This window comes from Symphalangus syndactylus, chromosome 12 (genome assembly GCF_028878055.3).
Source record: "Symphalangus syndactylus isolate Jambi chromosome 12, NHGRI_mSymSyn1-v2.1_pri, whole genome shotgun sequence".
NCBI classification, from domain to species: Eukaryota; Metazoa; Chordata; class Mammalia; order Primates; family Hylobatidae; genus Symphalangus; species Symphalangus syndactylus.
Genome location: NC_072441.2, coordinates 35,550,756 through 35,574,133, shown reverse-complemented (window position 1 = coordinate 35,574,133; position 23,378 = coordinate 35,550,756). Strand labels below are relative to the sequence as shown.

The following is a 23,378-nucleotide window of genomic DNA, read 5'->3' as shown; positions in this document are numbered from 1 at the left end:
AATGTAATTTCTGAGAAGAAAATTATATTTTTAATGACAACAGCAATACTCAGTGAAAGAACACAAACTCGTGCAGGCCCTGTACTAGATGCTTTGGGTATAAGAACTCATTCAGTACTCAGAATAACACCGGGGAGTAAGTATTATTGTAACCATTTTACAGATGACAAAATGGAGCTCAAGTAATCTAAGGAAGCTGCTTAAGGTCATGCAAAGTCTGTAGCAGAACTGATCAAGCACACATCTCTCTGCCTGCAGGGACTTTGCTTTTTCCTTTACCACACTGCCTGCCATATCCAGAAATATGAACTGTTCAAGCTACTTTCTTTAAGGCTAGAAATAAACTTTTAAGATTTGACAGACTGTGTTAGAGACCAAGTGAAAGTCATTAGTATAAAAATATAATAGTAAAATGCCTTTCTTTCTTCTCTATCACTTGAGTCTTTCTTCTCTCTGCCCTTGCCCCATTTTCATATGAAATGATATCATATATTTCAGTACCTTGAGCAATTACGATGCTGTGGGGCTTTGAAGAGACAAACCATCCCTAACTTTAGCATTGCCAAGCTTAAAGATGCCCGTGGGAACAGAACATCTTGCCTTTCTTGATCTGGTTGGCCTCAAAACCTCAGCTATTAATTATAATCCAGGTACTGTACAGGGAACCTAAGAACTCTACTTCCTTTGACTTCTGTTCCTCATTAGGTTCTGTGACCTTGGTCTCATGAAGAGACAATGGAAAAAAAGCAGGGGGATAAGAGATATTTCCCCCTCAGCACTTGGCCATTTGACATGTATGCAGAGCTATATTTGTCTCTGTCTCATCCTTTTGAAGGTAAGCTTGTGGGGAGTACCAGGCATGTCATGTCACATTAAGTGCCCAGCACACTCTTACTCCACGCTTAACATAATAGCTCTCATATTCATTCATGAGAAAAGCCTCCTTTTCTTATGTACAGCCAACTGAAAAGATTCATAAGGATGATTTTAAAAGGTTGAAAGGCAACTTTAAGCACAAGAATTTACAAGATGCACATACACACTAACAGAAAAATCTCACAGTGGTAAATTATACTATTTGAGCTGGTGCTTCTTCTCCTGTTTAGACCTAATGTCTGCATGAAATGTTTGTTCAAAGCTGGTACATATTGTTTTACTCAAGAATATATATATATATGTCTCTTTAGAATTAAAAAAAGGAAAAAAGAAAAACCCATCTGTTTGTGAACAAATGTGGCTTTTTCTTCTGTACATTTGAGTGGCCTGTTTGGTTGAAAGCTTACAGTACCTATTTTACCAAAAAAAAAACTTACTAAATTAGCTTCCTCTAGAAAATAAATCTGGATATGATCAGGAGCAGCCAAAGCAAGAAGCAGTAAAATCCAAAAATAATGTCACAAACAGCTTAAGTCACTTAACTTTATGTAAATCTACCGAGGAGTAAAAAAGAAAAAAATAGAGCAGAAAAAATGTCTGAACAAAGCAGGTTAAAAACTGGGAGGAGAGAACTCTTGCATCAAAGAAAAAGAAACAAAAGAAATTATAAGCTATTCTTCTTTTACTGGAAAGAAATTAAGGACTTACACCTATGATACATTGAGTAGAAGCAACTACAAAAAAAAGAAAAAAAAAAAAACATGCCCAAACCTGTACTTGAATCAAGGTGGAGTGACTACCTGCCACAATTACATAAAACCGTCTCAAGTTATTGTTACAGGATTATTTCTGAAATAGGAAATATTCAAGTATGTAGCACACTTCTCAAAATTCTCTCCCCTTGATCAGTAAGTTATAATATTTCAGCACATAGTAAGTGCCACATTCATTAATTTCTAATACTGAATTAGGGTTTTCTAAATCTTCTTTATCCCCTTTAGAGTGTTGTGCCTGACTTCTATTATACTGTGTATAAAAATGCATCAAAAAGATGCATGTTTTTTACTCTATAAATTGCTAGGTAAAAATTATTTCTTGAGTATTAAGCATACATATATGCCTTCTCCCTGCCCTGCCCCATACTATAAAAGATTGCTTGAGGTGAAATGATTAGTCAATATTTTAAAAGAAATACCTTGATGCACATATTTTTAAGAAGTTTGATACCACTCAGCCTCTATCTTTGCCTAATAGTGAGGTAACTATTTATTCCTTATTTTCTGAGGCAATCTTAATTTATGTCTCTTGCTCTGGCACAGTTATTAATAGTATCTGCTTTTACTTTCAAAAGTATCCAAATTTAAATGATAAATTATATAGGTATCTGATATGGTTTGGCTCTGTTTCCACCCAAATCTCATCTTGAATTGTAGCTCCCATAATCCCCACATGTCATGGGAGGGACCTGGTAGGAGGTAATGGAATCATCGGAGGAGGATTATCCCATGCTGTTCTCGTGATAGTGAATAAGTCTCATGAGATCTGATGGTTTGATAAAGGGCAGTTCCCCTGCACACGCTCTCTTGCCTGCTGCCATGTAAGAAATGCTTTTTCTCCTCCTTCACCTTCTGCCATGATTGTGAGGCCTCCCCAGCCATGTGGAACTGTGAGACCATTAAACCTTTTTTTCTTTATAAATTAGCCAGTCTCTGGTATGTCTTTATTAACAGCGTGAGAACAGATTAATACAGTATCTCTACCTAATATCAAGGCAGCATGGCATGGAATGATCTAGGGCTTTTGAGACAAGCCCCTCAGGGTCTTTGCGTATTTCCATCATTTACTTACTGTATAAAGTTGGGCGATTACTTATCCACTCTGAGACCAATTTTTCGTCAGCAGCATATGGATAATAATAGCTCACAGACTTGTTGAGATAACACAAATGCATAGTATTATGTCTGGGTACATACACAAATGGGGACAATAAGATCAACTTACAAGATTGGTGTGCAGTTTACTTAAGATGATGAAGTTATGCATAGTGCTCAGCACATGGTAGATACTCAAAAAATATCATCTGCATCACACTCATTCTCATCATCATCACTATCATTGGCCATTAGTGGCTGTTTGTAAATATTAGAGTTAATCGTTTCTTCCCTTCTAACCTTACCTCTTCTGGTACATGCTGATGTCACATCTGTGAAACATGCTTAGAAATGTGTATTATACCCACATTAGGAGCAATTTTAGACTGCTTTGCATACTAACGGAACAGCATTTGGTCTAGTTACTGGGCAAAACACATTGGTTTGTCTGACGTAAAAATGCGTGTCTCAGAGTGTATCTCAAAAGTTCCCTCAATGCAGAGGACTATGAACTCTGACTCTTGGATGCTCTAGGAAGATCCTAGGTCCTTCCCTCTCAAGATGGAATGCTTTGGAAGTCTCCATCTTCAAATGATTTTCATTCCATTTCATTACATATCTGGGTGTTTTAATTTAAAAAATATTATAAGAATCCTCTATCAAGCCGGGCATGGTGGCTCACACCTGTAATCCCAGCACTTTGGGAGGCCAAGATGGGCGGGTCACCTGAGGTCAGGAGTTTGAGACCAGCCTGGCCAACGTGGTGAAACGCTGTCTCTATTTACAAAAAATTAGCTGGGCGTGGTGGTGCATGCCTGCAGTCCAGCTACACAGGAGGCTGAGGCAGGAGAATCACTTGAACCCGGGAGGTGGAGGCTGCAGTGAACTGAGATCATGCCACTGCACTCCGGCCTGGGCGGCAGAGCGAAACTCTGTCATAAATAAATAAATAAATAAATAAATAAATAAATAAATAAAAATCCACTATCCAGGTGAACTGGTGCTCCAGCATGATAGGCAGTGTGTTTTCTGAGGCTTATCTTACACCTGCTATAACTCTGCCTGTTCCCAGTTATATATATCCCAGTTTGAGAAAGAACCGGGATTTCCCAGTTAGACACAGCCGGCTTAGAAGCCAGTTCTGCACACTGTGTGCTTTTGTAACTTTTGGCGTATTACTTAACGTCTCTGATCCTCAGTCTCTTGGTCTTAAATATGAGGATATTATGATACCCATTAAATTGTTTGATAATTAAATGTAATCATATCTGTAAGGTCACCAAGTCCTATGTTAAGAATTCAATCCATGTCAATAATTTCACCTTTTTTCAGTGTTAGTTAAAATAGTTCAATGACATCATGTCAGGTCACACTGACGAAGACCGATTTGAATTTTTTTCTATTGGGACACAGAGCCCAAAAGTACTTGAAAGATGACATCTGGCTTACCGCATACGAATGTCTATTCAATACAACATGGAATCTCATGCAACCATCCAGGTCCTTCCTTCCAAATTCCCATAGTAACTCAACCTTTAGTGGTAATTGTTTATTAATGGCCTTACTTGACTGGGAATATTTTTTTTTAATCCAGTTGCCATATAGAAACCACATGGTTGAGATGTCTTTGGACTTTAGAAAGCATTGGTGAAATGAAAACAGAAATCATATTCCCAGGCACAGGATTCGATTAGCCAAAGACTTCCTTCTTTACTTGGCTGACACTTGGGTGTCCTTCAGGATCACACTCAGATATATTTTCCTTTAGAGTGCTCTGAAAATATTTTTTTGCTTTCCTCTATCACTGTACTTATTACAAACCACTGAAAATTCATGTTCATTAATCTATCTTCTCCCTTAACCTTTGAATCTCTAGAGTAGGTTCCCAAAGTGAAGTCAGCAGATCCTCTGGGGTCCCTGGACCCTTTCAGGAGGATTTATAAAGTGAAATCTATTTTCAAAATCCTATTAAGACATTATTTGCCTTTTTCACTCTGTTGACATTTGCAATGATGATAGAAAGCACTGGTGTATAAAACTGCTAACATCTTAGCATAAATTAAAACTGTGGCACCAAACCATATGTAGCACTATAGTCATATTCTTAACCACCTCACACTTGCAATAAAACAAAAACAACACAAAACAAACAACAAACAAATACCAATTTTAAGGATGTCTTTTTAAAAACAATCATTGTTAATTTTATGAAATCTAAATCTCTGAATATACATCTTTAATATTCTATATGACAAAATGGATGCATGCAAAAAGCACTTTCGCAGACTACTGAAGTCTTACCATCTTGAGGAAAAGCACTTATGAGATAAATGTTTGAGTTGTAACCTGACATAGCTGCTCTCTTCATGAAATACCATTTTTACTTTAAAAAGCAACTGACAGACAAACGGTTATTCAGATTTAGGTGCTGTGCAGATATTTTTTAAACAATGAATGAAAGCAAGCCAAATCACTTCAAGGAAACAATCAATAGTACTTATTGCCAATGATAAAATTCAAACATGCAGACAAGAATTGTAACCTGAAGAACAATTTATATCTGTCACTGTGAACTTGACAGCTTCGTAATATGTAAAGACTTTTCTGATAAGCTTGGTGGTGATATTAACAGTGGTGATTCCTTTTAAAATGTTTTATGAAATATGCTGACATATGGGAAATCTACATAACTCAGTGAAACAATACTTTCCAAATGACCAAGGCATGATGTTACAAAATCATGCATGTAGTATATTAGCTAAAGATCTATTCAAAGATTAACCAATGTGTTTTAATGCAGCAGATTTTTAAATGTTCATTGATACGGTTTCAGATTCCACCTTGCAACTAACCTTTAATAAACTATCTGTCAAAGTTTTATTCAGTATCAAAGAAGAATAGCACATTTATCTGAGAAGGCTAGTAAAATATTCTTCCTTTTCTTTGCATCTAGTATCTGTGCAAGGCTGATTTTCTTCATAAATATTGAATTAACAATTAAATATTTAAAAATTTCTCATTTTAATTTCTAATGTGGTAAATATTGAGAGATGTAACTCACAAAAAATAAAAGTTCTTGTTTTTTTTTTTTTATTTTTTGAGCAGAGTCTCTCTCTGTCACCCAGGCTGGAGTGCAGTGGTGTGATCTCAGCTCACTACAACCTCCACCTGCCAGATTCAAGTGATTCTCATGCCTCAGCCTCCCGAGTAGCTGGGACTACAGGTGTGCACCACCACACCTAGCTAATTTTTTGTATTTTTAGTAGAGATGAGGTTTCACCACGTTGGCCAGGCTGGTCTCAAACTCCTGGCCTCAAGTGATCTGCCCGCCTCCCAAAGTGCTGGGATTATAGGCATCAGCCACCATGCCTGACAAGAGTTCTTAGAATCCTCAATAATTTTTGAGAGTAGAAATGGGTTCTTAGCTTAAAAAGTTTGAGAAACACTGCTATAGAAAGCAGCACTGTTCTCTTTCTGTCCAGAGTACTTGAGACTCGTGAAGTGCTTCATATGGGTTTATTTAACAGATGGATGAGTGATGAGTAAGTGAATATTGCCTATAATGCCAGAAGAATTTGACACGTTAGAAAATATCTTGATATGCAATATGTGATGAATCAATTAAATTGCAATTTAATATTTCCCCCTAGCTCTGTTTCTTGCCTCGTAACGCCTATTTCCAAAACAGGTAAGGAGACACACCACAGGTGATTAGTTGTTCAGCCATGATTAATCAACTAATTAAATCAAGTTGAGCTGGTGAGGGGGACGGGGAACCAGTTATTTCTCTATAAGTCCCTTCTCTGATGGCCAAACAGTTGACTTTACTTCTTTCATTATCAGTGTATACATTTTACAAGAATTTGTTTGGAATAGGATAGTTTTTAACATGTTTTGAAAATTTTTTTAAAGCTTGGTTGGCCATGTTTTAATATTGTTTTATAATGATATTTTAAGGCATATTTAGTACCCACCTCAAAATTTCAAATGCCTCTTAATAGTGTGGAGAAGAGAGACTGATGGGCAGAAAAACTGAGAATTAAGGAGACAGTGAGTAGGGAAATAAGTGTCAGCTAGATCAACCCGTAGCCTAAGGACTCACAGAAACAAGAATAAAGTTTAAATTAAAAATAATAATAAACTCCAAGCACTAAGGTTTTTTTTGTGTGTTTACTTTATTTTTTTTTTTTTTTGAGACAGAGTCTCGCTGTCGCCCAGGCTGGAGTGCAGTGGCACGATCTCGGCTCACTGCAAGCTCCGCCTCCCGGGTTCACGCCATTCTCCTGCCTCAGCCTCTCCGAGTAGCTGGGACTACAGGCGCCCGCCACCACGCCCGGCTAATTTTTTTGTATTTTTAGTAGAGACGGGGTTTCACCGTGTTCTCGAACTCCTGACCTCGTGATCCGCCCGCCTCGGCCTCCCAAAGTGCTGGGATTACAAGCGTGAGCCACCAAGCCTAGCCGTGTTTACTTTTTATACTACTATTCTGATTCCTTCAAGCCAAAGTTATCTCTTTTGAAAGAGAAAATATCTTCCTTATAACTCTGTACATGGGAAACAGCAGAAGCAATTTGGAATCCATGGTACATTTTTTTAGTCTCACTGAATAGAGGAGATAGTCTCTTGCAGGAAAGGAGCACCACTGAGTTGGCTAATGTAGTTAACATACTATACCCAAGAGCTAAAGCTCTCTAATTATTCCATAAAGCCTATTTTATCCATTGTAAAATGGATCTTGTCTCCCATTAGGTTGATGCAAAAGTAATTGCGGCTTTTGCAGTACTTTAACGGCAAATACTGCAATTAATTTTGTACCACCCTAATGACTTCTCTGAAATAAGGATAACTTGTTCAATCAGTAGTATATCATAGTTTCATTGGTAGAGTTTTAGTGTTTCTTTTTAGAATATAAAATAAGGGTACATCTTACCATTGATAGCATCTTAGATTCAATGAAATATAGTAACCTAGGAAGAAAATGTTTGATTCTATAGTTATATGGTGAGACCATATTCAGAAGTGTGGTCTCTAGGGCCGGGCGCGGTGGCTCACGCTTGTAATCCCAGCACTTTGGGAGGCCGAGGCGGGCGGATCACGAGGTCAGCAGATCGAGACCACGGTGAAACCCCGTCTCTACTAAAAAATACAAAAAAAAATTAGCCGGGCGTGGTGGCGGGCGCCTGTAGTCCCAGCTACTCGGAGAGGCTGAGGCAGGAGAATGGCGTGAACCCGGAAGGCGGAGCTTGCAGTGAGCCGAGATTGCGCCACTGCACTCCAGCCTGGGTGACAGAGCGAGACTCCGTCTCAAAAAAAAAAAAAAAAAAAAAAAAGGAAGTGTGGTCTCTAATACCTTGTCTGTTTTCCTTTCCTGTCTCTTTGGAAAATAATGGACTCATCTAATGAGCAAGTAAGTTGATGTGTTTCAAGGCAATAAACGAGTTTGAATGGCACTGTTTGATCCCTAAGAACTTTAGAGTTTGGTAGAAAGCTTATACAAGCCCAAAGCAAAAAATAAAGGAAACTGTTTAGCTGAAGTATATAAATAAAATGTGATCACATAACAGAGATTTCTATAGAAGGAGTCCATCCTAATTTTTATGCTTCAAAATATTAAACATTTCCTCAGCTTACAATTTAGGATATATATATATATGTATATATATATGTAAATTTTAATGCAAACAATAGTATATGTAATTACTCTTTGCATTACCCTTCTCTTCTGAAGTGCCAAGGAAAATGTGTGCAAAAACATTTATGCCTACATCATTATCTGTGCATTGGCTAAACAATCAAAAGTACTTCTGCAGATGCATGTATGAAAATTAAGAGCATTCCCACTTCCTCATTCAGTCAAGACAGTCATGCTGTTCTGGCAACAGAGACGCATAATGGAAACAATATTGCTTTAAATAATCAAAATACACAAAGGCACATTTTTCTGAGTGATTGGAAATAACCCTGACAAATGCTTGCATTTGGTAAATTATGAGCTAGCCCAGTTATGTTTGCATAAATATAATGAAAAGCATTTTTGAAAAATTTAGTAAGCGTATAAAGCAAGGCATTCTCTTGGTAATGATTTCTTTGACGGATAAACCAACAACCATGCAGGGCAAGTTTATGAAGGTGCCTCCTTGAGTGCTTTAGAATGTGTGTGTATGTGTGCGTGTGTTTGTGTATATGTACACAAATATATGCACAAAAATAAAAAGTTTGCAAAAATTATGTAAGTGGCAGAGATATTCTTACAACTAAAAAGAAATAGAGAACAAGCGTAGGCATTTAAAATAGCTACTTATATTTGAAAAGAAGAACACAAGCTAAGTGCAATTGAATGCTTTGTTAATATGGTACATGGATAATTCATATTCCCCATACATAACTTGGATAACACAGAGATTACCTGTTAGGTAAAAACATAATTATATTCTCTTCCAGCAAGCTAGATATCACACCTCAGCTGCACTTTTAAACAGGTATCTGTATGTAGTTGAATAGGAGTTGTGGGTCACTAATAAAAAAGTATTTGAATAGGGCAAAAATAGTATTCTACTCACAGGTAATATGGTGCTATTTGTTATCAGATTGCTTTGGGTAGACCCGAGCACTGAGCATCCAACATGTGGATGCAACAACAACAACAACAATAATATACATTCAAGCAAAGCCAAGGAAAGATATACATTCATTTAGGATTGTCCAGATTATCATGGTTTTTAAAGTAAGCATAATAAGGTAGGGAGACTGACCACTAAATTTGCTACATGGATAGCAAAGCTATTGTGAGAATTCTACAGCCTTTAAAAGTCACCAGGAGCCAAGGAACACACTTTCACGTGAAAGGATTATCATCAAGGACTTTTCCTACGGGCAGGCCATACAAAACAAGAAATTTGCACATTCTCCTATGAGGATAGACTGTATTCAAAAAATAAAATAGACCATGAACAGTGGATGGAGTGGAGATGACATTCTTAGGGGAAAATTCCTTTAATTCCTAAGCATGAATTGTAGGAAGAGCCTGATTGTGATTTATGGCCTTAGTCATCCTTTTTTTCCCCCAGATAATTGTACACTGTAATTTTTCTTTCTGATAATTAACCTTAGTCATCAAGTCTTTCCCCATTAACTGCCACCCACCTTCACTTGAGGATGGGAAGTAACAGCTTGAGAGAAACCAGGATTACAACAGGCCTCTGGTTGGGTAAAATAGCGCGGCAGACCAAGTTGAATTTGTACTACTTTCCTTACCCTTTGAGGTAGTCCTTATTTCTTATCTTCTGTTCCTCCAATTTAGGGCTAAACCCCTAGAAAGCTTAATGCTTTGCTTTTGTTTCAATATTAAAATACATTAGAGCCATTTGGTAAGTCCTTATCACCCAGCTTATGACTTCTCTTCCTATGAAGAGAAATCTTTTCATGAAATTTCTCTCCTGAAAGTCATCCATGGCTAAGTCATTGTGACAGCTAATGTTCTCATATTCCATCTTCCTTGTCTGTGTCTTCTCCTTGTTGCCTGATCAGGCCTTGCTTCCAGAAACTCTCCACCCTTTCTTCCTTTCTTGGGACATTCTCAGTTTTCTTTTTAACTGTGTGACCGCAACTTCTGTCTCTTTCCTCTTTGCATTCTATGTGTATGTGATCTAAAAGTTTGTTCCTTAGCCCTTTTCTCACCTGTTCTCTCTTTTCGTTGACAATCTCACCTATGCTTTGGGTCCTGTCTGCAGAGGATGCCCACAGCTCTGCTGTTAGCCCTGCGTCTCCTCAGTGCTAAATACAGGTTTCCACCTGCACACTGCTCTTCCCTGGAAAGACAGGCTCTGGCACCTAAAACACTCATTACGTCCAAATTGGATTCGATATCTTCCCTCTCACATTTACATCCCCTCCTATGTTTCCTATTTTTTCCAAAATGTCATCACCAAGGTTTGAAACCTTAAAGTCAAGTATGACAGCTTTTCTGTCTCTCTCTGCAATAATACGCAAAACCCTGTCCATTTCTCCTCTAAGGTATCTTGACCATTTATATCCTCTTTTCCATCCCTTTTTAGAAAAAATTTTTTAATTTTTTGTTTTTATTTTTATTATTATTTTTTTGAAACGGAGTCTTATTCTGTCACCAGGCTGGAGTGCAGAGACGTGATCTCTGCTCACTGCAATCTCTACCTCCCTGGTTCAAGTGATTCCCCTGCCTCAGCCTCCCAAGTAACTGGGACTACAGGCGTGCACCACCACGCCCAGCTAATTTTTGTATTTTCAGTAGAGACTATGTTGGCCAGGATGGTCTTGATCTCTCGACCTCGTGATCTGCCTGCCTCGACCTCCCAAAGTGCTGGGATTACAGGCATGAGCCACCACACCTGGCCCCAAAATTTTTGTTTTTAAAGACAGGGTCTTGCTCTGTCTCTTACGCTGGAGTGCATATAGCTCACATGATCGCAGCTCACTGCAATCTGTAACTCCTGGGCTCAAGATATCCTCCTGTTTGGTCTCCTGAATATCTGAGACTACCCCCATGCTTATCTAACCTTTTAAATTTTTTATAGAGATGGAATCTTGCTGTTGGCTAGGCCAGTCTCAAACTCCTGGCCTCAAGAGATCCTCCCATCTCAGCCTCCCAAAGTGCTGGGATTATAGGTGTGAGCCACCACGCCCAGCCCATCACCTCTTTTCTATAGGCTGGCTTCCTGCTGTTCTTTCACAGGCTGACCTGGCTACAGGAATTTTGCCATTTAAGAGCCGCTCCCAGCAGGGCACGGTGGCTCATGCCTGTAATCCCAGCACTTTGGGAGGCAGAGATGGGCAGATCACCTGAGGTCAGGGGTTCGAGACCAGTCTGGCCAACATGGTGAAACCCTGTCTCCGCTAAAAACACAAAAATTAGCCTGGCATGGTGATGTAAACCAGTAGGCTTTTCTGCATCCAAACAACATTATACCTTGCTGCCAGAAAAATAATACACAGGGCTAGGCGTGGTGGCTCACGCCTGTAATCCCAGCACCTTGGGAGGCCAAGGCGGGTAGATCACAAGGTCAGGAGTTCAAGACCAGCCTGGCCAATACTAAAAATACAAAAATTAGTGGGGCATGGTGGCGGGTACCTGTAATCCCAGCTACTTGGGAGGATGAGGCAGAGAATTGCTTGAACCCGAGAGGTGGAGGTTGCAGTGAGCCAAGATCGCACCACTGCATTCCAGCCTGGGCGACACAGCGGGACTCTGTCTCAATAAATAAATAAATAAATAAAATTAAAAAAAAAAACACACAGTTTTGTTCATGTTTATGTGCATTCCCATATCTACATGCATTTGCTTCAGACATTTGCTTTGCTAGTATTTTTCTTTTTCTGCAGAAGTGTCTTTTTCTGTCATCATCCTCTTTTCCTCTCTTCAGTACCCCTATGTCATCCAGTATTTGAGTTTAACAGTTTTGTCTTTCCAATAGATGATGAATTCCTTAACTAAAAGGCCTGATATGTTTATCTTCATATCTCCCACATACACTCCAGTGCCTGACATAAAGTAGCTCCTCAAGAAATCTTTGGTAATCTCTATTTGCTACATGTTACAAATTGTTTTATCTGGTCAACAAGACCCTTAGACTTGGGATCTGGGAAAGGTGGGGAAGAGGAAAGCAGAGAAAGAGGACCAAAGAAGAAGGAAATTGGAAGCAGCAGCAAATGGCAGGCTGGAAGTATTCCGAGACCATTTTTGTGTTGTTCCTTTTCCTACTGATTACTATCTGGTCCTTGAAGGCCCAGACATCCACGTACCACTACCACCAATCTCTCCAGGAATCTCAATGCTCAGCGCCCCTGTCAGACCATATCCAGACCCGCCGCTCCCAGGGGATGCCCTGTGTCCACTGGCAGCCACTTAGTGACTGATGTGCTATGCTCTGTCTTGAGGCAGGAAAACCGGACTAGCCAGCTAAGCCTAAGAATGCACCTATCCTAAATGCTAATGGTAATTCCAGACGCATTAAGCAGACAGTCAGACTTTTAGGGCCTTCTCTTTTTGCCAAGTAATGCACAGATATTAGATTTAACCGGTTTTTAGGAGATGGCTGCCCTGAATTTGGTGTTTCACCCAGGTAGTATGAGCCAACAGAAATCTGGGTTGTGTAAGAGGGGAAGTATAATGATGAAGGGAGGCCTAAGCATCCCCATACAGGCTTGTCTCATGTAGTTAAATAAATCCATTTACTGTTACCAGCAAGGCCAAAGATGAGCAGGGGGAAGGGGTAGCTCCAGAGAGGTGATGGGTTTTTCCTTAAAGACTAAGCTCTTTTGTGTCTTATTGGCCTCCTTTACTTCATATGCAGATATCTGCCCCACACTTCCTTCCTTAGTGTAGAATACAAGAGCACTAAACTAAAAATAAAACAGACAACAAACAAAAAAACCCATTACTTTTGGTGTGCTGATATTGGAAAATGTAAACTTAGAGACTGTTATGTAATCCTAAGTCCAGACTCACTACTCATTTAACCTTGGCACAAGTTAATGTTTAAGTGAAACTTTACAATAACCAGTTTCCATTTCTTCATTCTCCTTACATTTTTTTACCCATTTTCATTGTAAATTGTTTTACATTATTTTGCTCTTCCTTTTCTTCGGTACGAGAATAAAGTTGTTTTTATGTCTGTGTCATTTCCACCCTTTCCTATACTTACTTTCCCAGGAGATGATCTCAGCAGTGTCCACACCGGACCAAAGGCATCTGGCACATACTCTCATAACTTTCCTCACCTCCACCTCAGATTTCCTGACACCATCCTCTTTTCCTGTCCTTCTCTCTTGGAATAAGACAACAACAACAACAACAACAGAAAACAAAAACTCTCTAGCTAGCATAACTACCTGGATTCTCCCCAACTCCTGTTCCATTAATCACACATTTCCCCTAACAACTCCAATTGCCCGTGCTCCACTAATTTCTTCCCTTCTACAAACATGGTCAAATCTCCACTTGCCTAAAACTTTTCTTGATTACTTCTCCCGCTTCACTTTCTGGGTACAGATTCCTCACATTTGCTATCTTCAATTATTCTCCCCTTCATTCTTCTCATGCCCTTGAAATATGTCATCTGTGGAATACATATTTCAGCCCACAAATCTAAGGAAACAGTTCTTGTTGACCTAATCATTGCTGACTCACTAGCTGCTTTCATGCCTTCTATGGTTCTCACGCTGTATTAATCAGCGCAGTTGACCATCCTGAACTACCCCAGTGTGTTGTGCTTCTACACTGGGTTACATGCTTTCTTCATCTCTGTAGCTAGAGTTTTCTCAGGTTTCCTGAAAACTTTCTAGTTCCAGAATAAATTCTCTACTTTCTTCTTTACAAATGTATTATCTTTCTTTCCTATCCCTTAGTAGCTTCATGAAATTACTTGCATCATCTGTGAATATGGTTCCTTTCATATATTACCATAACCCCATTAGAATGCATTTCTTATAGGCAAAAGCCCCTAAGATGTTTTTTAACTCTCCTTGGTAAAGATACCAGTAACCCACATAACAAACATTTTTTAATATTTTGGTCCCAGCAAGATGGTGTTTTCTTAATTCATACCTATTTTGGAAATTTCTTTTTCTTTCTTTTTTTGTTTTGTTTCCTAATCACGTGTGTCTGACCATGACAGAGCTATAAGGAAAGGTTGTTTGAGCTCAGGGTACTTGCAATTCATAGTTATTCTCTGAAAACCACTGTTCTGAAATTACTGTGTTGTACATCATGAAGATACCCTGGAGTTCTTTCAGCATCCTTGATTTTCTTCTTCCTTCTTGCATATTTGTGATATGTAGCATGAGAAGGTTATGACTACTCTGAAAGTGAAGTGGAAGCTTAGGTGGTATGTATGAGTGTTTTTATTGTCACCTTCCATCTTTGTACTTGTACATTGGCAGAGTTTTTAGAAAGAAGGGGTGATGCTGTCTAGCTGGTGTTCCTCAGCTGGTCATATTGAAAACACATAGGTAGATGCCTGCCTACTTTTGGTCAGACCCAATGGTGTAAAGTGCCCCATATCCACCTACATGTTGTGTTCACCTTTTTTCCTTGAGAAATGACCATTCTTACAGATATAGGCTTTCAGGGAAGGGTATGACAGCCTTCCTCTTCAATATATTCTTATAAAACTTTTGGGCTTGCCTGATAGACTTTTTCACATATCCTTTAAATTTCCATTCAACCCTCAAGACAGAGGTAGCTTCCTTCATCTTACACAAGAATAGGGTTGAAAGAATATCAGAGGGCAAGTCAGGCTCCCAGGACCATGAAAACTGTATTTATGGAAGGCCATAGATTCAAGTTTCTGTAATGTGGGCTTTCCCCCAAGGTAATGACTGCTAAAAACATGTATGTCCCAGGGAACTGAGTTAGGTTGCTTCCTGAAACAATTCCTGGGAGAAAAGAGATAGCCAATGCAGAGACTCTATCTATCTGACTTACTATAGTACATCCTCTGCTTTGCAGTGTCTAACAGAAATGGGCGCTCCATAAATATTTGCAGAACTGAAATGCATTGAAATGTTGGCAAGAAAACAGACAGCATTGATAGTAGTACCAGATTTGGGGAACTTGGGCAAATTCCTTATTTTTTTATACCATTTCCTTAATAAATTATCAGATGTTCCTGGTGTAGTGATTTAGGCAGACTTTTTCCCCTAGGGTGTTGTCAAGGTAGTTGGGAATTTGGTTGAAGCTGATCTCTGAAAAGATGCAGTGGAAAATCTCACCGCAGGACATTTTAGGATTAGGTACTTTCACAAAGAAATCAGTTCTGCTGAAGCTTCTGGACCTAGCCAATGCTGACTACAAGATACTAGATTCAACAGACAAGTAGGCAATACAGCTGTGTCTCTCCCTTTGTTCCTCTATAGGATTTAATCATAAACTTATATTGTTTGAATATAGTTTCACTAATTATGAAATATGATCAGTTCGGACAATTACATGAAATGTCAAATAGAAATATCCCAGACCTGGCATCAGTGGTTATAAATCAGTGTTCTAGTAATGTTTAATGTACCCTCGACACTTTTTCAGAAACCAAAAACATTTTTAATCAAAAAGAAAACAAGGTATGCCACCGATGAAAATGACATACATATTTTTGTGCTTATTATTTAAAGAAAGGAGAAACATCTGAAATCTGTTTGCTAACTACAGTATAATACAAATTAGCCTGCAGGCACCGTGTGTGCCGTACCCTGTCTGCTTGCCAGCCCTGCTTAGTCCCAACGTATTAATGAGCAAGTGCAAGTATTTGAACAATCAGCATTTCTGCATTTGCATGCAAACTCTCATGCTGTGTAATTATACACAGAGCTGGCACTCAAATTAATTAAAGCTGATTTTTCTGTGACTGCAAACTGGTCATATCCTCAGCTTTGCCTTCGTATGAAGTCATCACTCTACATTCAACGTGACACTCTGTCCCCGGCATTCTTAGTAGTGCTAATGTTCGACAACTGTGAATCCGGCAATATTTTAGAGAGCAGCTGACAATGGCTGGGTGTTCTTATGCTTTTCCTCTCCTATCTTTGCCCCTTCTGGAGTATAAAGAACAGCTTTTGAACACTTGCTTTGTAATTATCTCAAATACTAATGCAAACAAATTACATATATTGTTTCAGTGGGTTCCCTCCCCTCTTTTATGACACCACCCACTTGATTAGAGCTTACAAACAATTCATCAAACTTTAAAAATTTGTTTATTTCATGCCAAGAAACAATTAGTTGTGATGGTTTTAGTCTTAATTTTGAAAAGGCTTTAACAAGTGATGTTTTATTTTAAGAGATAAAGATCTTATCATTCAAAATCAGGGAGATTAGGAAAGAAAGAAGCAGCAATGACTGCTAGATTCGATTAAGACTTTTTGAATCCTCATCAAACATAATAGACTTGAAAGGGAGACTATTATTTGCCAGAGAGATCCGTAAATGTTAACTTCTAGGACAGAAGGCTTTCCTCAACTCTTCCCAATAAAGCCATCTCCTTTGGTTTCTCCATTCCTCTGAAGGAAATGTTCCTGTGACAATTCTTTTGAAAAGACATCTTCAGAGCAATTAAGATGTCATTATGATTCTCTTTTCATAAATTTAAATCTCTGAATAAAGGTGGCTACTAAAACATCATCGTGTAGGGCCTCCGGAGATGAGCTGCTTTGACATTTTCCTCTGAAATCACCCATTACCACACAAGCACAGCTCACCATCTTCCTCATTGCTCTGCATTTCATTAGCCAGAAACTGTACCGACAGCTATTGCAGGGGCTGGCTATCTCTTTTTAGAGCAGGCACCAGACAATTCTATCCCTCAAGTTCAAGATCCTGAAATACACTGGCAAGATTGCCCTAGTAATCTACATTTGAAAGGGAAGATGGAGTAGTAGGAGATTTCTGTATACTCTGACTTTAATGATCAAACAAAGAGATATAATTGCCCTTACCTTATCAGTTGTAATGCTGGATCCACATAGAACACAGTGATCAAGCTCCCTTCAAATTCCAACTGGCAAACAAGTGAGAAAAGAGTATTGAGCCTTTTCCAGAGAGGCTCCTGGGGAAATCACAGTCACAACACTACTAAGATCCCAAGCCTGCCCTTCTGTGTTTCGTCAAGAATTTCCTAAGCAGACAGGTGTCATATTGGCATGAATTTTGTTGCCAGGTACATTTTAAAGGTTGGGCGTGGCTGTGATCAGGTAGCCAGTTCCACCTGTCTCTAAACCCTCATAACCTCCATTGCTTTCAATATTTTGCTCAAGTACCCAGTGACTTCATGATTTACCCACGCACTGGGCCCAGCTAACTGATGTGTGGGAACAGTATCGAGTTAAGCAGCACCGTCATTGTAGTACACAATGCTCATTGCTACTGGCAAATACCTATTTGCTGAATCAGGATTGGGCTGCAGTGAGCAGGACTGGGCTGTTCTACAGCTTTCTGTTTGTTTCCTTTTTAGAATCACCCTCTTCTAATTAAATCTAACCATTTAGCAAAAATGGGCTCTTTTTATGTTCCTGTCTTTAAAAGATAGCTTTATTTAAACATAGAGAATGACTGTATTTTCACCTTTTCTAAAGCAACTGTTTGCAAAACAAAAGGCAGAGGAAGAAAATAAAATCAGAGTTCCTCAAACAATCAAAATGAACACCGCTGTGTACGTTGTATGTTGTACATTTTGCTTTTAAATTTTCTGATAGCAAATCAAATACATGTGTTAGTTATGATCCTTTTACTTCTTCTAAAGAGAAAAGGATAATAGGAGAAGCATTCTGTAAACTTATTAAGGAAAGGAAATCATTTTAGCTCCCTAAGGAGCAGTAGACAGTTAATTTATTTTATTGTTGATTGTGGTATTAAAAAAAAGTTGGTTGGCTACATATCTCTTTATAGTCATGTATGTAAATAGAATTCAGGTATTGAAGAAGCAAGACAAGATTTTAGAAACATGCCAAAATTATATGTATTATTTGTCATGCAAGTATAACATGATCAAAACAAAGTATAAAAAATATAGGGCTAAATAGACGGAAAGGTCATGCATTTGACTTGTAATTTCAACCCATTTTGTCAATGTTCTGTACTCTAGAGGTGGGATTTTAATTTTCTCAGACCCCTTGATTCCTTAAAGACATTTAAATGAAGCAAACTGTGCTATTTTTAGATTGATTTGGTCTCAAATATCAAAGTTTCATCCAATATCTCACCCAAGCAAAAATTTCTTACAAAATATTGCCTTTGCTTCAACTTGCCCATCACATCTAGCACAAGATTGACATGTAATGAGTTCAATAAATACTTGCTCAGTACATGTTTAGAGTTACATTTATAACTACATATATGGAAACTATAAATTATACAAATCAACTAACCTGCAAACTCTTGAAGGCTTCTTTCATATATAGGATGTATACATGGTATGCACATACATGTGAGCTGTAATCATTGGCCAAGTAAATTAAAATTAAATAACTTTGAAGATAATACATTACTACCTCTAAGACAATCTAGTTTCATTTTAAATGAGATCTTCCTTATTTTTGACCAATACCTTCCTGAATTTTCTATTCTTTGGTATGAGCTTTTGCTAAAGCTGCTGAGGATAAATTTAATCCCTATTCCACATGAAAGTTATTCAACTATTTGAAAAATGGCTATCATTTTTCTCTACGTCTCCTCTTTCTTCAGACTGAACATTCCTTTAATCATTATAACATGATATGTCTTTTAATGCCTATCACCATATTGGAGAGATTCCAGTTTGTCCATGCCTTTCCTAAATGTGGCAGTCAGAACTGAATGCATTATTTGAAATGTGGTCTAATTATGCAAAATACATGGGTACTGATGCCTGCCTTGTTCTGGACTCTGTTTCTAATAATTTAGAATTTTGTGGAGGCAGGAAATGCACTCTGAGGAGAGGTTGGCATCATTATTATTCTTAGTGCTTGAACTTTTACAAAACTAAAACATCTAAATCTTTTTCATACCAAATTCTGTGGTATCAAACCTCTTACAACTTTTTCCATCCATTCTAGAGTTTATCTCTGGTACTGGCTCATTGTTCTAATTATTTGGGATATCTGGATTCCTGATTTTGCTATCCAATGTCTTGGTTACCACATTTCATTTTGTGTCATTCTTTAAAAGACATCTGAGCAGCTACTATGGGTCAGGCAATGATCATACCGAGGGCAAGATGACAGGTCCCTTTCCTGAAAAAGCACACAGCCTGGCAAGGAGCCTGACAATATCATTATTATGCCTTCCATGCTTTCCTTCAAATCATTGGCAAAAAAAGCGCTAGTGCATGTCTCAGAGACCTCTCTTCAGATTGGCAACAATCAATCAACCCTCGATAATGAGAATAAAACAACTCCTATCATTTTTATTGAGCACTTATTTAATAAGGAGTAAAGAGCACTTTGTGTAAATTATGTCACAAGAAACACAGTATCCTTATGACATAGATAATTTTAATCCTTATTACAATTTAGGGAATTATGGTTCAGGAAGCTTCCGCAACTTTCAAAAATTTTCATGGTTGATAAGGTACGGGGCTTCAATTTGAACCCCTAAGGCTGTCTGACTCCAAAGTTCATTCTTAATCACTTTTAAAGAGATAATTCTGCCATTTTGGAAACTTCCTAACCATATTCTAAAGTGTCTCTAACTTATCTTCTAGGAACATATGGGTATTTTGATTAAAATACTTGCAAAAATCCAGTTATATTCTCTTTTGAAGAGAAAACATAAACTAGTTTACTTGTGGCTGCTTTGTTCTTAGGGACCCCATGCTGATTCTTAATAGTCAGTGCCATTTTTCAGCAGGCTCGCTTTTATTTTAATAATTGTCTAAAGTTTGCTAGAGACTGATATCAAACTCATTGGTTTGTTCTGAAGTTCTGGAGTTCTCAGAATCTTTCATTTCTGCTAAAATCGAGTTAACATCAACTCCTCTCTATTCTTTTTTGTTTTGTTTTTGTTTTTGTTTTTGTTTTTGAGATGGAGACTCGCTCTGTCGCCCAGGCTGGAGTGCAGTGGCGTGATACTGGCTCACTGCAAGCTCTGCCTCCTGGATTCACGCCGTTCTCCTGTCCCAGCCTCCCAAGTAGCTGGGACTACAGGCGCCCACCACCACACCCGGCTAATTTTTTGTATTTTTAGTAGCAACGGGGTTTCACCGTGTTAGCCAGGGTGGTCTCGATCTCCTGACCTTGTGATCTGCCCGCCTCAGCCTCCCAAAGTGCTGGGATTACAGGTGTGAGCCACCGTGCCTGGCCAACTCCTCTCTATTCTTGCCTCTGCCCCATTCTCCATGATATCTCAAACATAATTGTCAGAGTTTCCACAAGCACATCCAAAGTTCTTTCTTTCCTGAAGACACTAGAATTTATTTATGTAGCTATCTGCTTCACCTTCTTGGGGTTCACTTCCTGTGATGGGAGTTACTAGAAGTAAAGAATGACTTGTTCTGTATAAAGCTTTACATGGACAACACACTCTAAACATATTTTTGAAAAAAAAAATCTACATAGCTAAGAGGGAAAAAAAATTCTGCTATGCTGTTTTGTAAAAATGAAAAAAGATGACTATTTTTGCCTTCTTGGGAGGAGCAACACATATATCACTTATGAATAGTTCTTTTGTTGAGGAAAACAACTAGATAAATCTAGACACTCAAGTTGAGAAAGTCTAGGTCCTTCTGGGTGTGGTCTGGTAAGCAGCACTGGATAGACAGCGAGCTACATTTCTCTATAATGAATTACAAACAATGTGTCAGTCTGCAAAAGAAGACTTGGAAATGGGAAAAATGGAAGTGAGATACTGCCCAGGAACAAGGCAGAAAGCCCAGAACGCAACAGAGGAATACAGCCAGGGAGGAATTTCAAGGAGCTCACACTCAATTCTTTTTTTTTTTTTGAAACAAGAGTCTCACTCTGTTTCCCAGGCTGGAGTGTAGTGGCATAATCTCTCGGCTCACTGCAACCTCCGCCTCCCAGGTTCAAGCGATTCTCCTGCCTCAGCCTCCCAAGTAGCTGGGATTACTGGCACGCACCATCACACCCAGCTAATTTTTGCATTTTTAGTAGAGATGGGGTTTCACCATATTGGCCAGGCTGGTCTCTTAACTCCTGACCTCAAGTGATCCACCCACCTTGGCCCCCAAAGTGCTGGGATTATAGGCATGAGCCACCATACCCAGCCTCACACTCAATTCTCAAAACATAGCTGCCTCAGCCGTGTGGTAATCCAAGGGGTGACACAGAAATAGCAATATAAGGCAAGGTCCTTTCCTTCCAGATGGAAATACAGTCAATGATCCCAATTTAGTAAAATGAAAAATATCTTTAGAAAAGAAAATAGTGTCTATTTGGTAATTTTTACTATTCCAGTGCGAGTGGGTATTAGAAAATAATAAAGTATTATTATTTATTAAAATAAATATATTTATGATTTATTAAAAATAATTTTAATATATTTTTATATCTTTTTATTACGTAGAAAAGCCTAAGATTATTTTTGGTAGGTAAGCACAGAATGAAAGGACGGTATGTTATCAAGAGACTGTCGAGTCCCCACTTGTGAGAGATTTTCAGAAAGTTGATTTTACCCTATCTAGAAGAGACTGAATAATCAGTTTCATCTGAATTTTATAGGAATAACCAAAGAATTAATAGGAAATAAAAGATTTTTGAGACTCTTCCAGAAGAATATTGATATTATTTTCAATATTCCTAAAATGTTCTTAGTCAAATAAATATATGTATCAATAAAAATAATCAATTCAAATGGAGAGTATAATACATACTATTAAAAGGGATGCATATATGTACATATGTATGTGTGTGCTTATTTAGGATTCACAATTTAAGAAAACGTAGGATTCACGATGTTCATCAAGGTTTGAAAGTTAATTTATTAGGCCGGGCGCAGTGGCTCACGCCTGTAATCCCAGCACTTTGGGAGGCCGAGGTGGGCGGATCACCTGAGGTTGGGAGTTCGAGACCAGCCTGACTAACATGGAGAAACCTCATCTCTACTAAAAATACAAAATTAGCCGGGCGTGGTGGTGTGTGCCTGTAATCCCGGCTTCTCGCGGGGCTGAGGCAGGAGAATCGCTCGAACCCGGGAGGCGGAGGTTGCGGTGAGCCAAGATCGTGCCATTGCACTCCAGCCTGGGCAACAAGAGCAAAACTCCGTCTCAAAAAAAAAAAAAAAAAAGAAAGTTAATTTATTGCTGAGAATGGTTCTCACTGGTAATATGCAGTACTGGAAGCCACAGCACAGTAGCATTACAGTAATTCATTACAATGGGAAGACGATCCTCACTGAAAAATTCAAGAAACTGAACAGTTAGTTACAGAAGGGCAATTATGGGACCTGGTCTCATTTCATTATCTAAGATGAGTGAGAATAAAATGCAAAACTGACACATAAATGATACAAGGCATATTAGGTTTGAGATTTCTTCTTTTGTTTTAATTATCTAAGTTTTTATTAATAAGTGCTTTGAATTATATGATCTTATTTTGATGCTGGCTATTTCAAAGAAAAATAGCGCACGGGCTCATACTAGATTATGTTATAGTAATGCTAATCACTAACTTTTTTTATTACTATGTACCAGACAGTGTGCTAAACATTTTACATATATTATCTCATCTATAACTAACCACATCGTTAGTTTCATTATCTATTTTAACAGAGAAGAAAACTGAGGCACAAAGAAGTTAAGTAACTTTTCCAAGATCACACTGCTAGCAAATAATTGAACCAAGATTGAATTCAGGTAGAATCTGGAGACTGTATATTCCTATTCATTTATTTTGCATCTTCTAGGTGCCTCTTTTAAATGCACATACTATATTCTCAAGTGTTTTTCATATGATCTATACCCTTAGGAAGGAGAGATCCATTTTCCAAATTTATTTTTAATATTAAAGTCTTTAATGTCATCTTCAAAGTGAGTACAAAATATACTTGTGTCCCTTAGGACTCAGCTAACTGGTCAACTTACTTAGGTATCTTTTGTTGATTTCATTGGGCAGAATTAATTGTTGTCTCCTCTGTATCCCTCATATAATGTACAGATGCCCATAATATCCATTGCA

At 38.4% G+C, this 23,378-nt stretch overlaps 1 protein-coding gene across 3 annotated transcripts in view; it reads right to left on the bottom strand.

Moving 5' to 3' along the window:
* ADGRL2 (adhesion G protein-coupled receptor L2) overlaps window positions 1-23,378 on the bottom strand; it is a 691,023-nt gene that overhangs the window by 279,202 nt on the left and 388,443 nt on the right. The window contains exon 1 of one of the 3 annotated variants that reach the window (XM_063624187.1): window positions 17,208-17,408. The exons of the other annotated variants lie outside the window; for them this stretch is intronic. The gene's annotated coding sequence lies outside the window, so the exon portion shown is untranslated. Of the gene's footprint in view, window positions 1-17,207; window positions 17,409-23,378 lie in introns of those variants that run through there. 3 annotated transcript variants of the gene reach the window in all.